The sequence below is a fragment of the Pleurodeles waltl genome, chromosome 4_1, assembly GCF_031143425.1.
Source record: "Pleurodeles waltl isolate 20211129_DDA chromosome 4_1, aPleWal1.hap1.20221129, whole genome shotgun sequence".
In the NCBI taxonomy this organism is placed as follows: domain Eukaryota; kingdom Metazoa; phylum Chordata; class Amphibia; order Caudata; family Salamandridae; genus Pleurodeles; species Pleurodeles waltl.
Genome location: NC_090442.1, coordinates 473,857,249 through 473,877,277, shown reverse-complemented (window position 1 = coordinate 473,877,277; position 20,029 = coordinate 473,857,249).

Genomic DNA, 20,029 nt, shown 5'->3' with positions numbered 1-20,029 from the left:
CCTCCCAGGTGTATTTGTAAACTTCCTGGCTGTGATGTCATCATCAAGAGCCAGGAAGTGTTTTCCAGAGTGTTCTGCTGCACCTGCATTCAATTTCCAGCACAGTCGCAATTTGCGACACCCACTCGCAAATTGCGTGTTTGTTTTTAGCGCGGTCGCAAAAAGCGACCTCGCAAACAGCGGACTCGCAATCTGCGGTGCGACTTCATTTGCAAGTCGCAAATTGAAGTCGCTTTTTCTTCTTGGATACCATTTAGCGAGTCGGAAATTGCGAGTCGCAACGACTTGCAATTTCCGACTCGCTAAAGTTTTCCTACCTACATCTGGCCCTTAGTCGTCGCAAGGAGGAGTTTGGCTCTGCCTCCATGGAGTATCATGCTACCTGTTACCGGTAAATCTCGTGGCTCAGACACCCATGTGAGGGAATGGGAACTGCCACACCGCTGGTGCAGCATCACTGGGCACCATGCCCCCTCCAGAGCCAGTGGAGAACAGCATCCACTACCCCAGTCCTTGGCAGGATGAAGCACTCTGAGCACCAGGCCCCCTCCAGAACCAGTGGAGAACAGCATCCGCTAGAGAGACTGTGGCTTTGCACTCCCCAGGACTAAGCAGTGGGCAACCCACCCACTTGAGAGACTGTGGCTTTGCACTCCGCAGGACCAATCAGTGGGCAAACCACCCACTTGAGAGACTTGAGAGACTGTGGCTTTGCACTCCCCAGGACCAAGCAGTAGGCAAACCACCCACTTGAGAGACTTGAGAGACTGTGGCTTTGCACTCCCCAGGACCAAGCAGTGGGCAACCCACCCACTTCAGAGACTGTGGCTTTGCACTCCCCAGGACCCAGCAGTGGGCATGGAGACCCCTCGAAGAGCAGTGGTGTCGTCCCATCATATGGCTGAGGTGCCCCCCCTCCCCTTCCCCCTAAGGTGCCTGTGTTTTTTTCAACCTGATGCCCCTGCAGTGTTCTCTCTGTTTTGAGACAGGTGTCATGTGTGGGCTTCACCCATGCTTTTTGGGACCACTGGTCCACGGACTTTTAATGGGACAGTGTACAGACTTGTGTACTTGCTGTAAATATTTGTATATACTGATGATTTCAAGTTATCTTGGGCTACCTGATTGTTCAAATATTACACTCGTTAAACTGATTTCATTTGGTCCTTGCGTTCTTCCAGGGGGCGACCGGAGGTATCTGTGATGTTATTGGATGTGTGTGTGTATATGTTGTTGTGGGTGGGGGGTAGGGGTGTTGCGTGTGTGTGTCACTCTCTTTTTCCTCCTCCCCTGTGTAGTAGGTGCAGTACTTACCGTCGTCATCGCCGCCGTCTTTGATGTTCCTGGTAGATGAGGAGGTAAAGCAACATGGGCAGGACCTGTAACTCGGGCTCCACAGCATCCTGGTTCCTCGTTGAATGTTGAAAGGTGAGTGGTTTCCCTTTTGTGTACTGTTTCCGCTGTGCTTTTGATGGCGTTGGTACCGCCCCGGAAAAGCTGGCGGATTGGTGCCTTGTAATAGTGTCGGCGGTACATTGACTTCCACCTGTCTGTTGGCGGTTACCGCCGCAGTGTTTGTTTCTACCGCTGTGGTGGTCAGAGTGTTAAAGTGGCTGTCTGTGTTGGCGGTTTCCGCCATGGTCATGATTCCATTATTTTTACCGCTGGCCTGTTGGCGGTATTACCGCCACTTTAACACCGACCGCCAGGGTTTTAATGAGGGCCTATGTTACAATAAAAGCCTATTTTGAGTTTCAAAGATAGTTTGCACCCACATTACTTATTCCAGAACAATAAGTTCTATTTTCGCCTCACATAAACAGCTATGTTCCCGTAATGTGGCACAGTATTCAGCGCTACTGGCTGAGCACCCACTGAAGGCCAAAAGCCTTGAAGATTCAGCTAAGGTGGGTGCACAATCAAGTGCCTGTTTCTTTTGGTAAGTCCCTGTGTCTTTCGGTAGTCTGGTGTGAAATCCTCTCTGATTTTTAGTCTGTCTTTTACAATAAATATTCAACAGCGAGTGTAGTAATGCTCTTTCAGCTATTTTGAATCTTTCAGGCAGTGTTCTCCTGGAAAGACCACAGATGTAACATGTAGTTATCAGCCTTCTAGAAACACCATCCTTTTGCAATAAAGATGAAACATATAAATGATCAAAAGCAATGAAGAACTACTACAAATATATTCCTGTAAGCATGATTATCATGAGTACAAGAACAAGACATTATGAAAAAAATGTGCATTTGATCACACATTTTCACTTTTGATTAATTAGCACACACATGGTATTCTAAGAAAGGGGATTCAAAGAAGGGGAGTTCTGGCTGTAAACGGGGAGACAAAATATGATATTTATGGCATCACTGAAATGATAATAAAGATGTACATTGAATATATTTATGTATATGAGATTATATGCTCAACAATTTAGATAGTCACATTTTTTAAATTATAATATTTGCTAATTCCAACCAGGTACAAAATATATATTGAAAAAAGCAAAAAACAAAAAGGTACAGCCTGTCCCAGTTAAAGAACATTTACTTCATGTAGATTCCCAAAAATTGGGAACAGTTCTTTGCATCCTGCAGAGTTTGTTGCTTTACTATTCAACTGGTGGTGTTGACATAAATCTGTCATGAAATGTAGATGTTGAAGGCACAGAAGACACCTGGTGATTGATGATAATGCTGGAATTGTGATGGTTTGCATAGCAGCTATGTGTGAATTTGACAGCATCGGTCTTGTTGTTGACACAGAAGGTGAGAAGCGTACATGATGAAACGCAGCATCAATGGAATCCAGGAAACAAGAGGGACTCGCTGGTCTGCCACTGTACAGGTGTCGAGGCAGATGTTAAATTAGGTGTTTCAGTATTGCTGGCTCGTCATATTGTGCACACTTCAAGATGGGCAGCTGCATTGCATTGCAATATGCCTCATTTATTTTTGATTGGTTTCAATTTTTTCCTAGTGTTAAAATATGCTATGGATGGCAATTCCAAGGAAACATCTAAACAGACTGATGTAAAATAGTACCTAAACAAGAAAAGAGTCTCACTTGAGGAGCTCACAGCTTGCAAAATGACAAAGTCCAATGTTCATTGATTACGGACAACAAGTCACCTGCAAAATAGAATGCCACATCCTCTTAGCACTGCTGCTCTGTGGGATAGTCATGATTTAATTTTGCGTTTGAATAGAAGAAAAATAAGAATTGCACAATCAACTATCAGACGTTTTGTTGAAAATTCCGCCAAACACACTTGAGGAGAGAGAAGTGATGAATGGCGTGGAGCCAAAAATAGTACTGAAGCAAGTCAATAAACCAGAGCCAACACTTTTGAAAACATGAGTTATGCCTGTTGCATTTGAAGAATGAAAATAGTGTACAAGTCAGCAAAATGCACTGGAAACTGTGTCTTAAGCAGCCTTTGTATTTCAGGAGCAAGAGAGGGCTATTTGGAAGTGAAATGGCTCTGCCACTGATGTTAAAGTACCTCTTTTTTTAATTAGTATTGCAAGCAGCTTATTCAGTTTATCAGAGCACATATTCACCATGTCTATATTTAGCCTAGGAGCATTTCCAAATGACCTCCGTGGAAGAGGATACAAAGTGACACCACATAATTTTACAGTTTTTTCCATAGCTAGCAAGTAGGTGAACCCTGTTTCCACAATAGCTACCATTTGTTCTTATACGATAGGATATGTTCCTTGGAAGTGTGATAAGAGGGACTTAATAGGGCAGGTTTCACAAGTGACCTACAATTCAATCCAGGCTTCTAAGGGCTACAGGCTCCATGCTGAATGATGGACTTGCAGAGGCATGAGTGTCTTAGATGATTGGCACACCCAGATGCCCTTATGAATCCTGGATTGCCTTTGGTGAAGCAGTGGCTTTCAAGTGGGAATTCAAAAGCATTATATAAAAATGCATTGTACATTTTCTCATACTATACCAGAACCTGTGTTTTTGATAACCATATAGATGAAAAGCCTTATTTGGTATGGAGACTACTCTGTTTAGGAGAAACGTGATATGTGGATCTTCTGACACAGAAAACGGGGTACTTTGTATCTCCTTATTATTTAGAAGAGTTATGTTGCTTCTGTTTTAGCCATCATTTTCTAGGTTGTGATAACATTATGTGGGTCAAACACAAAACCCTTATTTATGACCTGCTATCAGTGACATCGAAAGGATTTATGGGGACTTTGGCAAAATCTAATATAGGGCCTCCTGTCTAAAACAACTTTAAATACATTGTTTCCTTTTGGCTCATTTAAGCCATTGTGATTTCTTACACTGCTGAATTATGTTAAATCTTCAGAAACAGCATTAAACCTGACAGCTGTTGCTGTGGTTTAACCCCACCCCAACGCTTTGCCTTCTCCCCTCCTGTTTGCTGAAATTAGTTTTTATTGACCATACGACTCTGTGCACTTTACCATTGCTAACCAGTGTTAAAGTGCTTGTGCTCACTCCTTTAATCATGGTAAAATAGGCTCACACACAATTGGCACATTTAATTTACTTGTAAATCCCTAGTGAAGTGGTAATACATGTCACAAACTCCTTACTGCAAGCATTAGCACCAATAATTATCCCCAATTACCAAATTACCCATACTTAGCCAACTAGATATCTTGTATTCCTGCAATGTCTTTATTGTTTGGTTTTGTTAGCTTTGGCGTGCATACCATAAACGGGCTTCACCCTGCAATTCATGTGTGCTGACTGATGAATCATTTGCTGTTTCCCTTTGGCAGCATGTGTCAGTTTTTGAACATCCTCAATTGACCTGTGCTTTCCCTGACGACTTATTTGTTTGTGCTGATTCTGATGGCTCATTTGTTGTTTCCCTTTTCCAGCCTGTGTAAGTTCTGGAACATGCGTAAGAGCACCACTGTCTGGGATAATACCTCTATTTAAAGAGGGTGTGTCCTTTCAGACATGTTTGCTATTCATGTTTGGTTTTGAAAGGAGGTGCCACATCAAGGAACCAAACACCCAAGAGGTGTTCTCGCCTCTAAAGAGTTGTTCTGGTCTTCACGCAGATCAAGGCTACATATGTTTCCTGACACCCCGCCTTCTTGCTCCGGTTGCTTTCAGTCCCTGCTCACCTTCTTCAGACACTTGGAAAAGGTACCACATTCTGGCGCTTGAGCAGGAATTCTTCTAGGCAATAGGGGAAAAACAGCACTTCAGTAAAGTGGCAAGCTTGCAGGGCATGTTCAGGCCTGAACTAGGGGTTGCTAAAGGGAGATCAACCAACCATAGCTTGACAAATGCATTGGGCAGTAACTCCTAGTTCTCCTGAGGAGAGATTTTTTCTTGGATATACAGACTTGTTTTGGGAACTCGCAATGAACCATGAAAATAACTCTTACATATTTTGATTCAAGAACATCAAGAACTTTGTGCTATTTAACATAAGGAACTGTGATTCTCTTACTGGAAACAACCAGCATTTTCTTGCGTGAATCGTAAAAGCAGATTTTTATGAAAGTAGAACTAAGAATTGTTGACTAACCTTTTGCCTTTCCAGATCTCACTCCCTGCAGAACCCATCCTAATCTCCCTTTCCCCGTTTGGCCACATTGATACTATGGTGAAATACAAAACTCCGAGTCGGTGGTGCCAAAAGGAGTACATCTTGAGAGCATTGCTTCCGAAGAATAAGTAAGCTCAACGTATTTGGTGTTTGTTCCACACTAGCGGACTTTTCAAGCGGTCATCCATTAGGGACTTTTGTAAAATGCTTGCAAACAGGTAGAATGATTTGGCAGCAGCCCACACAGATACCTCAGCTTTTGCAACTCAAGTGGCTCAAATCTAGGGTTGTTTGAGTACAGCTAGAGCCACTTCGGTAACTCCTGTGTCAGGACCCGTGGCATCAACTTCCCAGACAGTCTCAGTTACCGTTCCCACTGAAGTACCTTTTGCTTCACCAGACAGGTTTTCAGAGGACCCGATTTGAACCCAGACCTTCCTTACTCAGGTACAACTCCATTTTATCGTTGACCACTAGCAGTTCCAGATGGACAACCACACATAGCCTTCATTATCTTGTACCTGAGTAGGGATGCAGCCGCTTCAGCTTAGTAAATTTTGAAGCCCCTCAACTGGAGAGATTTTAAAAAATAACTTGAGAAAATGTTTAATCAATGCATTGCCAGAGGATCAGCGGGTAGAGAGTTGTTAGATTTAAGACAAGGAGCTAAGGAACTGATAGCATATATTGCCCAGTTTTACCACCTGACTGCTGAAACCAAATGTCCAGAAGCTAAAAGTTCCACAGTTATCCATTGCAGACTTAGAGACGAGCTAAAATATATAACTCAAATTGATCATCAGTCTCAGAACTGTAGCAATTTGGTTGACGTTGCCCTATGGTTAGACCATAAGCTATCTAATCAAAAAAGGTAAGAGGAGGCTGCCTGAAACTTGAGTCTTTCTTCGCTCTGGGGACAAGGTTCCTGATTCTTCCAATAATGAACCTGTGGAGTCTATGGAAATAGGAGGTGTCAGTGATTCTATTACTCTGGAAGAAAAAGAGCTATGACACAAGAATGGCCAATGTTTGTATTGTAGAAAAAAGGTCACTTTATTCTGGAGTATTCAGCCAAACTGAAGGCTCGAGAAATCTCAAAGCAGAATATTAGAATCACTGTGTCTAAAGAGGCAGAAAACTAACCAGCTCAAAGGGTAAGCAAGAGGACCATTCACACTCGAAAGAAACACCACTGGATCAATCAGCAGCTAACACTCCACAGAGCTCAGCGCCACATGCCATTTTGAATACCATTCTAAAGCTCGAACAAGAGGAAATCACTATAGGTGTCATGATAGAGTAGTTATATAGATACTATCTAGTGCTCAAAGTTTGGGATCCCTACTATAAAAAAGAGAACCGAAACAGTCAGGGCCATAGATGATTCTTTGTTGACTTCCATTCAAATCACCCACCAGACCCAACATGTTCATGTTAACTGTCCCAGGAATCTCAAAATTATGAGGAAGAACAAAGTTTTGAATTAATTTACATACCACAATTTGGAATCATTTTAATAATGTTGTGGTTAAAGGTTCATAATCTCATCATAGATTGGACTAAAAGGAATGTGACATTTACCTCAAACCGGTGTCACCAATCTTGTCTAAAACCAGAACCCTTGACAACAAGGCTTAAAATATTGCATAGTTGGATCTATGCCCTCACAAAGCAAGAGGACCTATACCTACGCCATTACTTAAATAAATGTTAGAAATTGCGTTTCTGGTTGGCTAGGGTATGCACCTAAGCTAGGCAGATCTGACCACTCTAGAGTGAGCAAGTAAGTTATACACCAAAGATAACCTGTGCTCACCCCCTAGTAGCTCGGCACAGATCAGTCAGGCTTGTCCCCAGAGGCAATGTGTAAAGCATTTGCACAACATACTGATACCAGTAGCACACTAAATACTCCACAAAAGAGACTCCAAACAGGATTATAATAAAATATATCAAATATTGTACATAAAACATAGACCAAAATGATACGAATCATAAATACTGTGCATACTACGCAATTTCTGATATGGTACTCGTTATCCTAATAGTGCAAGGCATAAAATGACATACATTAGAAAACATCAGGGGAGGTAACATAACAGATTACAACATGCGAACCCATGACACATAACCACTGTACATACTATGCAAATCCTGTCACAGTATTTTCTGACAATGCAAGAAGAAAGACAACATACATAGCGAATACCTGGCAAGGAATATAACAGTGTCTAGGATAACTCATATACCAATGCAGAGAACAGCTAGGTACAGTGCCTCTGCACTCCTAGTACATGTTATGCAGTTCTGCAGGGAGCCCCATGAACAAAATTACATGCAAGCATGAAACTATGCAGAATATGATATGTAAACGTTAAGGTAGATTAACCATATAAATCATGAAAGGTCCTCATAAGCACTGCAATCACAAAATATCAGCATAAACAACAAAACATCTGCAACAGTAAGCCCTCTATTACTGAGGTTATGGTAATCCATATGAACTCTGGTGAGAATGGTGGAGTGCTGGTAAAAACGTAGGCTCCAAAAAGATGTGGGTGCTCCCTCTAAGTGGAGATACGGTCCTGAACTACTGGGGACTCCGTTGTGGTCTTCTCCCAACCGGTATGGAGAAAAGCCAAGCAATTATCGAGCACGCAGTATATGGGCGACCATGGCCCATCGGGACCTGTAAGAAATGGCCCAAAATACTCAGTACCTGAAAGTACATGCACTTGGGAATGTGTGATGTGTGCAGCTTGAAATGTGATTCCAGCGAGTGCACACAGCTGGGCGTGCGAGGTGAATAGTGCCCAATCCGGCCATAAGTGAACACGCACAGCGAGGTGCCCAATGCTGCAATTCAAACTCCCTTCTCCACAGAGAAACACCTTGACAACAGCTGGGCTCATGAGGGGTCAAGTAGGTGGCTTAGCAAGCCTCCAAGGAATTTCGGATGGTGCTCTCAGTTGGGAGACAGGCAGCTCCACGCTGCAGGGCAGTATCTCGGGCATGCTCAGCTCAGAGCAACCTCTCAATCAAAATGAGAGCACGCCGGGGTGGAGTTCCCTTCTCCCGGAGGGTTAAGCTTTACTGCCCAACAGCACTCAACATGCACTGTTTACTGCCCCACAAAGAAATGAGGAGAGAGAAGCACTCACCACGCGCTTCTCTTTAGGGCAACATCAAATTCCCAATGAAGCACTCTCTATGTGTTAATTGTGTCTCAGAGTCTTATGGTCACTTCTGGGCAGTCACCACTCCCAGGAGAACAACTGGGAGCACCAGAGCAGAGAACATGTAGCAGGCCAGCATATCTGGGTCCTTGTAGCAAAGTGGCAGTCCTTCTTCCAGCCCAGCAGGCCACAGGGCAACAAGCAAGGAAGTCCAATGGTGGTTCTTCCTGGCAGCCCAGCAGTGTTGAGTGAAACCAAAGTCAGATAGCATCTGGCAGCCTGGCAACAAGCAGAAAAGCAATTCAAGAAGTCTTTTGTGCAACCCAGCAGCAGCGGGTAGGATGGCAACAACAGAAGAGCAGTCCAGGTGAGTCCTTTGGTGCAGCTCAGTAGTCCTTTGGACAGAGGTTCAGTCCCTGTTCCAAACATGCTCTAAAATCATGGGGTCAGAACCCTTGTACTTATACTCAAATATGTCTTTGTTCAGGGGGTGACTTCAAATGAACCCTTTCAAGTGAAACACAACCCCCTTCCAATGCAGTCCTGTCTCCAGACATCATCAGGGAGTAATCAGCCCATTGTGTGAGGACAGGACACAGCCTATTGACAAGTAAGGTGGCAAAGACACTCCCTCTCAGCAGCTAAAGATGACTATCAGTGTTTGTTTGCTTTTGTTGCCATAAGTGCGCCGGGTATGCCCAGACGTGGGTCCCGGGCTCACTGTGCCACTGGATTCAAGCTAACCTGGCTGATGAAGGGTGATACCCTGAAACCGGTCCCAGGATGCTTGTTTCCTGTCCAGGGAGGACCTGGCCTGGCAGTTCGGGCTGGACTGTTCCCCTAGGGAACAGGGCCAAGACTGATTTGCATATGGCTGGGTCCAAACTGAGGTGGCATGTTGAGCAAAATAATTGATGGATTAAACCCAGATCTGTGACTGGGGTGAATGTTTGATTGGTTCCGCATTCCGTCCATCATTTGTGTTTGTTTGCTTTTGTTGCCATAAGTGCGCCGGGTATGCCCAGACGTGGGTCCCGGGCTCACTGTGCCACTGGATTCAAGCTAGCCTGGCTGATGAAAGGTGATACCCTGAAACCGGTCCCAGGATGCTTGTTTCCTGTCCAAGGAGGACCTGGCCTGGCAGTTCGGGCTGGACAATTCCCCTAGGGAACAGGGTCAAGACTGATTTGCATATGGCTGGGTCCAAACTGGGGTGGCATGGTGAGCAAAAGAATTGATGGATTAAACCCAGATCTGTGACTGGGGTGAATGTTTGATAGGTTCCGCATTCCATCCATCATTTGTGTTTGTTTTCTTTTGTTGCCATAAGTGCGCCAGGTATGCCCAGACGTGGGTCCTGGGCTCACTGTGCCACTGGATTCAAGCTAGCCTGGCTGATGAAGGGTGATACCCTAAAACCGGTCCCAGGATGCTTGTTTCCTGTCTGGGGAGGACCTGGCCTGGCAGTTCGGGCTGGACTGTTCCCCTAGGGAACAGGGTCAAGACTGATTTGCATATGGCTGGGTCCAAACTGGGGTGGCATGGTGAGCAAAAGAATTGATGGATTCAACCCAGATCTGTGACTGGGGTGAATGTTTGATTGGTTCCGCATTCCGTCCATCATTTGTGTTTGTTTGCTTTTGTTGCCTTAAGTGCGCCGGGTATGCCCAGATGTGGGTCCTGGGCTCACTGTGCCATGGATTCAAGATAGCCTAGCTGATGAAGGGTGATACCCTGAAACCAGTCTCAGGATGCTTGTTTCCTGTCCAGGGAGGACCTGGCCTGGCAGTTCGGGCTGGACTGTTCCCCTAGGGAACAGGGTCAAGACTGATTTGCATATGGCTGGGTCCAAACCGGGGTGGCATGGTGAGCAAAAGAATTGATGGATTAAACCCAGATCTGTGACTGGGGTGAATGTTTGATTAGTTCCGCATTCCGTCCATCATTTGTGTTTGTTTGCTTTTGTTGCCATTAGTACGCCGGGTATGCCCAGACGTGGGTCCCGGGCTCACTGTGCCACTGGATTCAAGCTAACCTGGCTGATGAAAGGTGATACCCTGAAACCGTTCCAAGGATGCTTGTTTCCTGTCCAAGGAGGACCTGGCCTGGCAGTTCGGGCTGTACTATTCCCCTAGGGAACAGGGTCAAGACTGATTTGCATATGGCTGGGTCCAAACTGGGGTGGCATGGTGAGCAAAAGAATTGATGGATTAAACCCAGATCTGTGACTGGGGTGAATGTTTGATTGGTTCCGCATTCCATCCATCATTTGTGTTTGTTTGCTTTTGTTGCCATAAGTGCGCCAGGTATGCCCAGACATGGGTCCTGGGCTCACTGTGCCACTGGATTCAAGCTAGCCTGGCTGATGAAGGGTGATACCCTGAAATCGGTCCCAGGTTGCTTGTTTCCTGTCCAGGGAGTACCTGGCCTGGCAGTTCGGGCTGGACTGTTCCCCTAGGGAACAGGGTCAAGACTGATTTGCATATGGCTGGGTCCAAACTGGGGTGGCATGGTGAGCAAAAGAATTGATGGATTAAACCCAGATCTGTGACTGGGGTGAATGTTTGATAGGTTCCGCATTCCATCCATCATTTGTGTTTGTTTGCTTTTATTGCCATAAGTGCGCCAGGTATGCCCAGACGTGGGTCCTGGGCTCACTGTGCCACTGGATTCAAGCTAGCCTGGCTGATGAAGGGTGATACCCTGAAACCGGTCCCAGGATGCTTGTTTCCTGTCTGGGGAGGACCTGGTCTGGCAGTTCGGGCTGGACTGTTCCCCTAGGGAACAGGGTCAAGACTGATTTGCATATGGCTGGTTCCAAACTGGGGTGGCATGGTGAGAAAAAGAATTGATGGATTCAACCCAGATCTGTGACTGGGGTGAATGTTTGATTGGTTCCGCATTCCGTCCATCATTTGTGTTTGTTTGCTTTTGTTGCCTTAAGTGCGCCGGGTATGCCCAGATGTGGGTCCTGGGCTCACGGTGCCATGGATTCAAGCTAGCCTGGCTGATGAAGGGTGATTGAAGTAAATCCATAAGAAAAATACCAATTCAAAAAGTAGAACACTTGTTTATTTGTTCAAGTCCTGAATAATGAAAGACCCCAGCCGCTCCTGCTCAGCTCCTTCTTTAACTGCCTCCAATCCCCACATTCCAGGCAGTACCATTCTAAGAGCAGGGAGAGCAGGAAGATACCATTTCACATAACATAAATAAACGAAGCGTAAAGGGGCAAGATATAATTACCTGAACCTTGAATTACAATTTGCATACATAAATGTTTCCCCAACAAACAGAATACCACACCATCTTTCCCCTTCAAACAAATAACTATAAACATATATACATAATATTATTTTGACATTCCTATTGAGATTCCTAAATAACTATTAATATATACACATTATTTTATTTTGACAATTCTATTGAGATTCCATACACGTCCATCATCCAATTTAACCGCTCCTTTATAGACTTTAATAATTTTAAAGACTCTACTAAAGTGAGACTGCCCTCCACCAGTTCTCCCTGGTAATTTGACTTTAACAAACTCCCCTACCCCAAAATGCATCTCCTTTACAGATTTTCTCGCATCATACACAAGTTTTCTTTTCTCCTGACAGGACAAATGCTTACTCCTTGCTGAAACTCTCCTGCCCTCATAATTGAGATGTTCCTTGGTATACTTTTTAACCCACGGTGGATTTATCACAGTGTGAGGTATACGTTTCCTGAACATGATGAACGGAGATTGACCAGTGCTAGTGTGAGGGGTGAACCTATATTCCTCAACCTTCTTCTTCACCATATACTCCCAATCACAATTTAAATGATTAGCTAACTGGATAGTCTCTTTTAATGTTCTGTTGAAGCGTTCTACCATGCCATTGGTTTCTGGATGATATAATGCACTCTTTTTGTGTAAAATCCCTCTTTTCCTCAAGAACTCACACATAAGTTTGGATGTGAATTGAACTCCATTATCAGTCAAAATAGACTTAGGATTACCCTCTCTACTAAATACTTCAGTGAGGAATTCTAAAACAGTCAAAGAAGACACCTCAGAGACAATCTTGACTTCCGGCCATCTAGATAACTCATCCATGAGGACCACCACATACTTCGAATGAGATTTATAATTCAAAGGCCCCAAAATGTCAATAGATACAGAATCCCACACCTCACTGGGAATTTTTTTGAGTATCATGGGTTGGGTTCTGACTTTCAACGATTTATCTGCAACATTACACTCCACACAATCACGCACCCTTCTCTCGATAGATAAATCCATCCCTGGCCACCAATACACTCCCCTAAGTCTTTCTTTAGTTTTGCAGATCCCATGATGACCACTGTGAGCAAGATCCATAATACGTTCACGCAAATTGCACGGCGGGATCAACCTTTCCCCTCTTAACACAATTCCATTTTGAATGGACAATTCATGCCAAATCTTACCAAAACCATCACCTATACTCTCACTTTTATCTAAAACCTTACCAACAGAAAGTAAATCTCTCACACGGGAAAGTTCAAAATCATCATCCACTCCTTGTTTCCACTCTTCCTCAGTAACACATCCATCCGTTACAGCACATACTTTCACCTCCTCATCTACCCACCAGGAACTTTCAGGGTCATCTTCTCCCACTCCTTTATTTCTGAGTCTGGATAAACAGTCTGCAGCTTTATTCTCACAACCTGGCACATACTTTACATCGAAAAAATAATCCTGTAGGCCCACAATCCATTTACAAATACGACCTGAAACATTATCCAAACCCTTCTTCTCAAAAATCTCACGTAGTGGTTTGTGATCAGTGCACACCACAAATTTAGTTCCCCACAGAAATTGTTTGAATTTCTTTATAGCCCAAAAAATTGCCAAAGCCTCTTTTTCAATGGTAGAATATTTATACTCCGCTCCACGTAAACTTCTTGACGCAAAAGCAATGGTTTTGTTCTCATCACCACTAAGTTGTTTCAAAACACAACCTAACCCTTTCTCAGATGCATCCGTAGTGATAGAGCACGGAAGGCCAGGTTGGAAACTATTTAAGGATTGCGCCGATGACAAGCTCTCTTTCAAGTCATCAAATTCCCTTTGACATTCTGAGTCCCACATGAATACAGATCGACTTTTAAGTAAATTTCTGATAGCACAAGTTCTTTTAGCTAGATCAGGAATGAACCTAGAATAATATTCCACCATTCCCAAGAACGTCTGCACATCAGACTTACTTTCAGGTACAGTAAGCTTGATAATAGATTTCACTAGATCATCTTTCGGCTTTACACCTTCTGCAGTAATCATGTGTCCAAGGTAAGAGATTTCATTTTTAAAAAACTTACACTTATCCCCTTTAAGAGTTATACCTTTGTTCCGGAAAATGTTGAGCACACTCCTCACAGATGTTCTGTGTTGTTCAAGAGTACTGGAGAATATGAGAACATCATCTTGAAAAAATTTCACGAAAGGCAACTCACCAAGAAGCTCATTCATGAGTCTTTGGAAGACCGAAGCCGCAGAACATAGACCAAACGGCATCCGGTTGAATTTATAAACACCAAAAGGAGTGATAAAGGAAGTCAACACTTTAGATTCTTCACAAAGCTGAACCTGGTGATAAGCCGAGCTGAGATCCAAAGTAGTGAAAAATCTAGCATTACCTAACGAACTTATCATTTCAGTTATGTTGGGTAAGGGAAACCTGTCTTCAACTACTGCCTTATTTAAATTGCGCAAGTCCACACACAATCTTATGTCTCCATTGGCCTTAGAGGCAACCACAATGGGTGCAATCCATTCCGCAGCCTCAACTTTTTCAATGATACTTTCTGATTCTAATCTCTGAAGTTCCTTTCTCACATTGTCCCTTACACTAAAGGGTATACTTCTAACTTTGCACATTACAGGTATTGCTCCTTTCTTAAGTACAATGCGATGCTTGTAGCCCTTAACACACCCAATTTTGTTGGAAAATACCTCAGGAAATTCATTCTTGAGATCTTCACCCTCCATACATACCTTCTGCACTTGAACTTGAGGGTTAGCATTAGGATTCAATATAATATTAAGTAATTTTTGATGAGGCCATCCCAAAATCGTGTCACCCACAACAGGAATATATATTTTTCCTTCAATTACGTTTCCCTTGAACGTGATCTTAGCCTCAAAGTACCCTCTTAACTCAATAGGTTTCCCACCATAACTAAACGGCATAACATCCGGAGGGAGAAGAGTCACATTGTTGATAAAGTATTTCAAATAATCTGACTCCGAAATCAGGGTTAACTTTGCGCCTGAATCCATCATCATGGAAACCTTGATCCCATTTACATCAACCTCATCAATGGGATAATCACAATTTACCCTGGCAATACAATTTACATCATTAACAACCTGTAACACAAACAACTTCTCTTCCTCTTCATCACTGCAAGCATACTCAATTTCATTCACTTTCACCATTTTCTTCTCACTTGACTTGCAACATCTAGCAAAATGCCCTCTTGTACCACATTTTTTACATAACATGTTAATTGCTGGACAATCCTTGCTATTGGCTAAGTGTGATGAAGAATTACACCTATAGCATAACAGTTTAGATTTGAGTGATCCAGTCGGTTTCTTTGTTGCCACCTTGGTTTCAACTAACTGGATATCCCTCAAGGCATTTTTAGATTTTCTTAAGTTTTCCATGCAAAGTTCAGAATGTTCAATTTGTTTTGCCACCATTATAACTTCATCCAAATTTGGATCACCTTTGGACCACAAGGCTTCTCTAATCTTGTCGCTCTTACATTCCAGCATAAATTGGTCCCTAATGCGCTCCTCCAAAGTGTCACCAAATTTACATTGGGCAGCCAATTTACGCAAAGCAGTCACAAAATCCTCCACTGTCTCAGTTTCACTTTGCTTACATTTACCAAAGTAGTACCTTTGTAAAATAATGGACACTTTAGGGAGATAATGTCTATCCAACCTGAGCAAAGTTAATTCAAACTCATTCAAATTTGTGTCGCCTTCCGCTCCATCTGGTGAATCAATTACCGGTAAATTCTCCAAAATCTCCTGACCTTCTGGACCCAGACAATGTTGGAGAATTGAAGTTTTCCGTTCTGCAGATAAATTGCTGCCACAAACTCGAATGTATGTAAGAAAAACCTTTTTCCATTTACTCCATGGTATAGGTGGATCACCAGGTAAAGACAAGAAAAAGGGGGGCGGTGTTATATTCTGCATTCTCTCAGATATACTCTTACTTAAATGCAACCCTTTGAAATGTAAAACTGCCTTAAATGTTAATAATCATGTGTAACAAAGCAGAGCATATCAAAAGAATACATAGTTGAAAACAAAGAGGAAAAAAAACAATAGTCTTACAGCACTTGCTAGTGAGGTTGCTAAAGCTTGTGCGTTGCCTAGCAACAGAACCTTAATGCTGAGATAGAAGCATTGGCCCAAAGCCAAGATAAATACCCAACATTTCTTAAACACAATGAAACAAGGTAATTATCAAGTTCAGCTGAACACTTCAAGACTCATGTTGGCAGGCATCCAAAGTAAATACCAAGCTCCGACAATCTTCTTAGAAGCACAGCAGCTCTAATAATTGTGAAATGTAAACATTGGCTGGGAGCCAAAACAACATCACACAGGTTAAATCCTTCCTTCCATAGTTTCAGCTGAACACTCTTTTGTTGGTAGGCAGCCAAAATCAATACTGAGCTCCGATGTTTTGGCTGGGAGCCAAAACAACATCACAGTTAAATCCTTTCTTCCATAGTTTCAGCTGAACACTCTTTTGTTGGCAGGGAGCCAAAATCAATACCAGCTCCGATGAGCTAATTCTGTTTGAAGCAGGGATAGCACAATGTGTTAAGCTTCAAAGTAAATATTGGCAGGTGGCCAACATGAAATGAAACTCATCGGAATTCCTTCTCCTCCTCTGTCAATTAATAGGCGAAGGGCAGAGGGCCTAAAGTAAACACAGATCCTTCAGTTCTAACGGCCTTAGGAGAGGAAATCCCTTCAGCTTCAGCCGTTGCCTAGGAAACCAGCAATGTCGAACAGCATGAATAGCTCTGGTTTAAAAGCTCAGATGAGAGCAGGTCCTGGGGTCCTGGGGTCAAAAAGTCACTCGTTGCCAAAATGAAGTAAATCCATAATAAAAATACCAATTCAAAAAGTAGAACACTTGTTTATTTGTTCAAGTCCTGAATAATGAAAGACCCCAGCCGCTCCTGCTCAGCTCCTTCTTTAACTGCCTCCAATCCCCAAATTCCAGGCAGTACCATTCTAAGAGCAGGGAGAGCAGGAAGATACCATTTCACATAACATAAATAAACGAAGCGTAAAGGGGCAAGATATAATTACCTGAACCTTGAATTACAATTTGCATACATAAATGTTTCCCCAACAAACAGAATACCACACCAATACCCTGAAACCAGTCTCAGGATGCTTGTTTCCTGTCCAGGGAGGACCTGGCCTGGCAGTTCGGGCTGGACTGTTCCCCTAGGGAACAGGGTCAAGACTGATTTGCATATGGCTGGGTCCAAACCAGGGTGGCATGGTGAGCAAAAGAATTGATGGATAAAACCCAGATCTGTGACTGGGGTGAATGTTTGATTGGTTCCGCATTCCGTCCATCATTTGTGTTTGTTTGCTTTTGTTGCCATTAGTACGCCGGGTATGCCCAGACGTGGGTCCCGTGCTCACTGTGTCACTGGATTCAAGCTAGCCTGGCTGATGAAGGGTGATATGCTGAAACCGGTCCCAGGATGCTTGTTTCCTGTCCAGAAGGACCTGGCCAGGCAGTTCGGGCTGGACCGTTCCCTTAGTGGACAGGGTCAAGACGGATTTGCATATGGCTGGGTCCAAACTGGGGTGGCATGGTGAGCAAAAGAATTGATGGATTAAACCCAGATCTGTGACTGGGGTGAATGTTTGATTGGTTCCGCATTCCATCCATCATTTGTGTTTGTTTGCTTTTGTTTCCATAAGTGCGCCGGGTATGCCCAGACGTGGGTCCCGGGCTCCCTGTGCCACTGGATTCAAGCTAGCCTGGCTGATGAAAGGTGATACCCTGAAACCGGTCCCAGGATGCTTGTTTCCTGTCCAAGGAGGACCTGGCCTGGCAGTTCGGGCTGGACTATTCCCCTAGGGAAGAGGGTCAAGACTGATTTGCATATGGCTGGGTCCAAACTGGGGTGGCATGGTGAGCAAAAGAATTGATGGATTAAACCCAGATCTGTGACTGGGGTGAATGTTTGATTGGTTCCACATTCCATCCATTATTTGTGTTTGTTTGTTTTTGTTGCCATAAGTGCGCCAGGTATGCCCAGACGTGGGTCCTGGGCTCACTGTGCCACTGGATTCAAGCTAGCCTGGCTGATGAAGGGTGATACCCTGAAATCGGTCCCAGGTTGCTTGTTTCCTGTCCAGGGAGGACCTGGCCTGGCAGTTCAGGCTGGACTGTTCCCCTAGGGAACAGGGTCAAGACTGATTTGCATATGGCTGGATCCAAACTGGGGTGGCATGGTGAGCAAAAGAATTGATGGATTAAACCCAGATCTGTGACTGGGGTGAATGTTTGATTGGTTCCGCGTTCCATCCATCATTTGTGTTTGTTTGCTTTTGTTGCCATAAGTGCGCCAGGTTTGCCCAGACGTGGGTCCTGGGCTCACTGTGCCACTGGATTCAAGCTAGCCTGGCTGATGAAGGGTGATACCCTGAAATCGGTCCCAGGTTGCTTGTTTCCTGTCCGGGGAGGACCTGGCCTGGCAGTTCGGGCTGGACTGTTCCCCTAGGGAACAGGGTCAAGACTGATTTGCATATGGCTGGGTCCAAACTGGGGTGGCATGGTGAGCAAAAGAATTGATGGATTGAACCCAGATCTGTGACTGGGGTGAATGTTTGATTGATTCCGCATTCCGTCCATCGTTTGTGTTTGTTTGCTTTTGTTGCCTTAAGTGCGCCGGGTATGCCCAGACGTGGGTCCAGGGCTCACTGTGCCATGGATTCAAGCTAGCCTGGCTGATGAAGGGTAATACCCTGAAACCAGACTCAGGATGCTTGTTTCCTGTCCAGGGAGGACCTGGCCTGGCAGTTTGGGCTGGACTGTTCCCCCAGGGAACAGGGTCAAAACTGATTTGCATATGTCTGGGTCCAAACCGGGGTGGCATGGTGAGCAAAAGAATTGATGGATTAAACGCAGATCTGTGACTGGGGTGAATGTTTGATTGGTTCCGCATTCCGTCCATCATTTGTGTTTGTTTGCTTTTGTTGCCATTAGTACGCCGGGTATGCCAAGATGTGGGTCCCGTGCTCACTGTGCCACTGGATTCAAGCTAGCCTGGCTGATGAAGGGTGATACGCTGAAACCGGTCCCAGGATGCTTGTTTCCTGTCCAGAAGGACCTGGCCAGGCAGTTCGGGCTGGACTGTTCCCTTAGGGAACAAGGTCAAGACTGATTTGCATATGGCTGGGTCCAATCTGTGGTGGCATCGTGAGCAAACAAATTGATGGATTAAACCCAGATCTGTGACTGGGGTGAATGTTTGATTGGTTTCGCATTCCATCTGTCGTTTGTGTTTGCTTGCTATCAGTATGCACATGCCTCTTCTGTCACACCTAGTCCCTCCTGTGTTATGGCTGGCTGGAAAGTATGCACCAAGTGTAGCTGTCACTCTACCCCAGCAAAGGATTGGAGTCAGGCTGCAAAACACTAGAGTTATAAGCACAGAGAAATGCCAACTTTCTAAAAGTGGCATTTCTAAGATAGTAATGTAAAATCCACCTACATCAATAAGCAGGAGTTTACACTACCATTCCAAACATACCAAACATTCCAACGCTACTCATCCCAGATCACAAATTACCACATAGACATGTATAAGGAAATTCTCTATAGTAACCTACGAGAGGAGCAGCCCTCACAGTAGTCAATAACTAAATAGGCTGCTTGTCACTACTAGGACATGTAAAACATATAAGTACATGCCCTACCTTTTACGTACGTAACACCCTGCCCTAGGGCTATCTAGGGCCTACCCTAGGGGTGGCGTAGGTAGAGTAAAAAAGGGAGTTTAGGCCTTGGCAAGTAGTTTCAACTGCCAAGTCAATGTGGCAGTAAACTGTGCACACAGGCTCTGCAGTGGCAGGTCTGAGACAAGTTGGAAAGGCTACTTCTGTGTGTGGCGCAATCAGCGCTGCAGCCCACTAGTAGCATTTAATTTATAGGCCCTGGGAATATGGTATACCACTTTACAAGGGACCTACATGGAA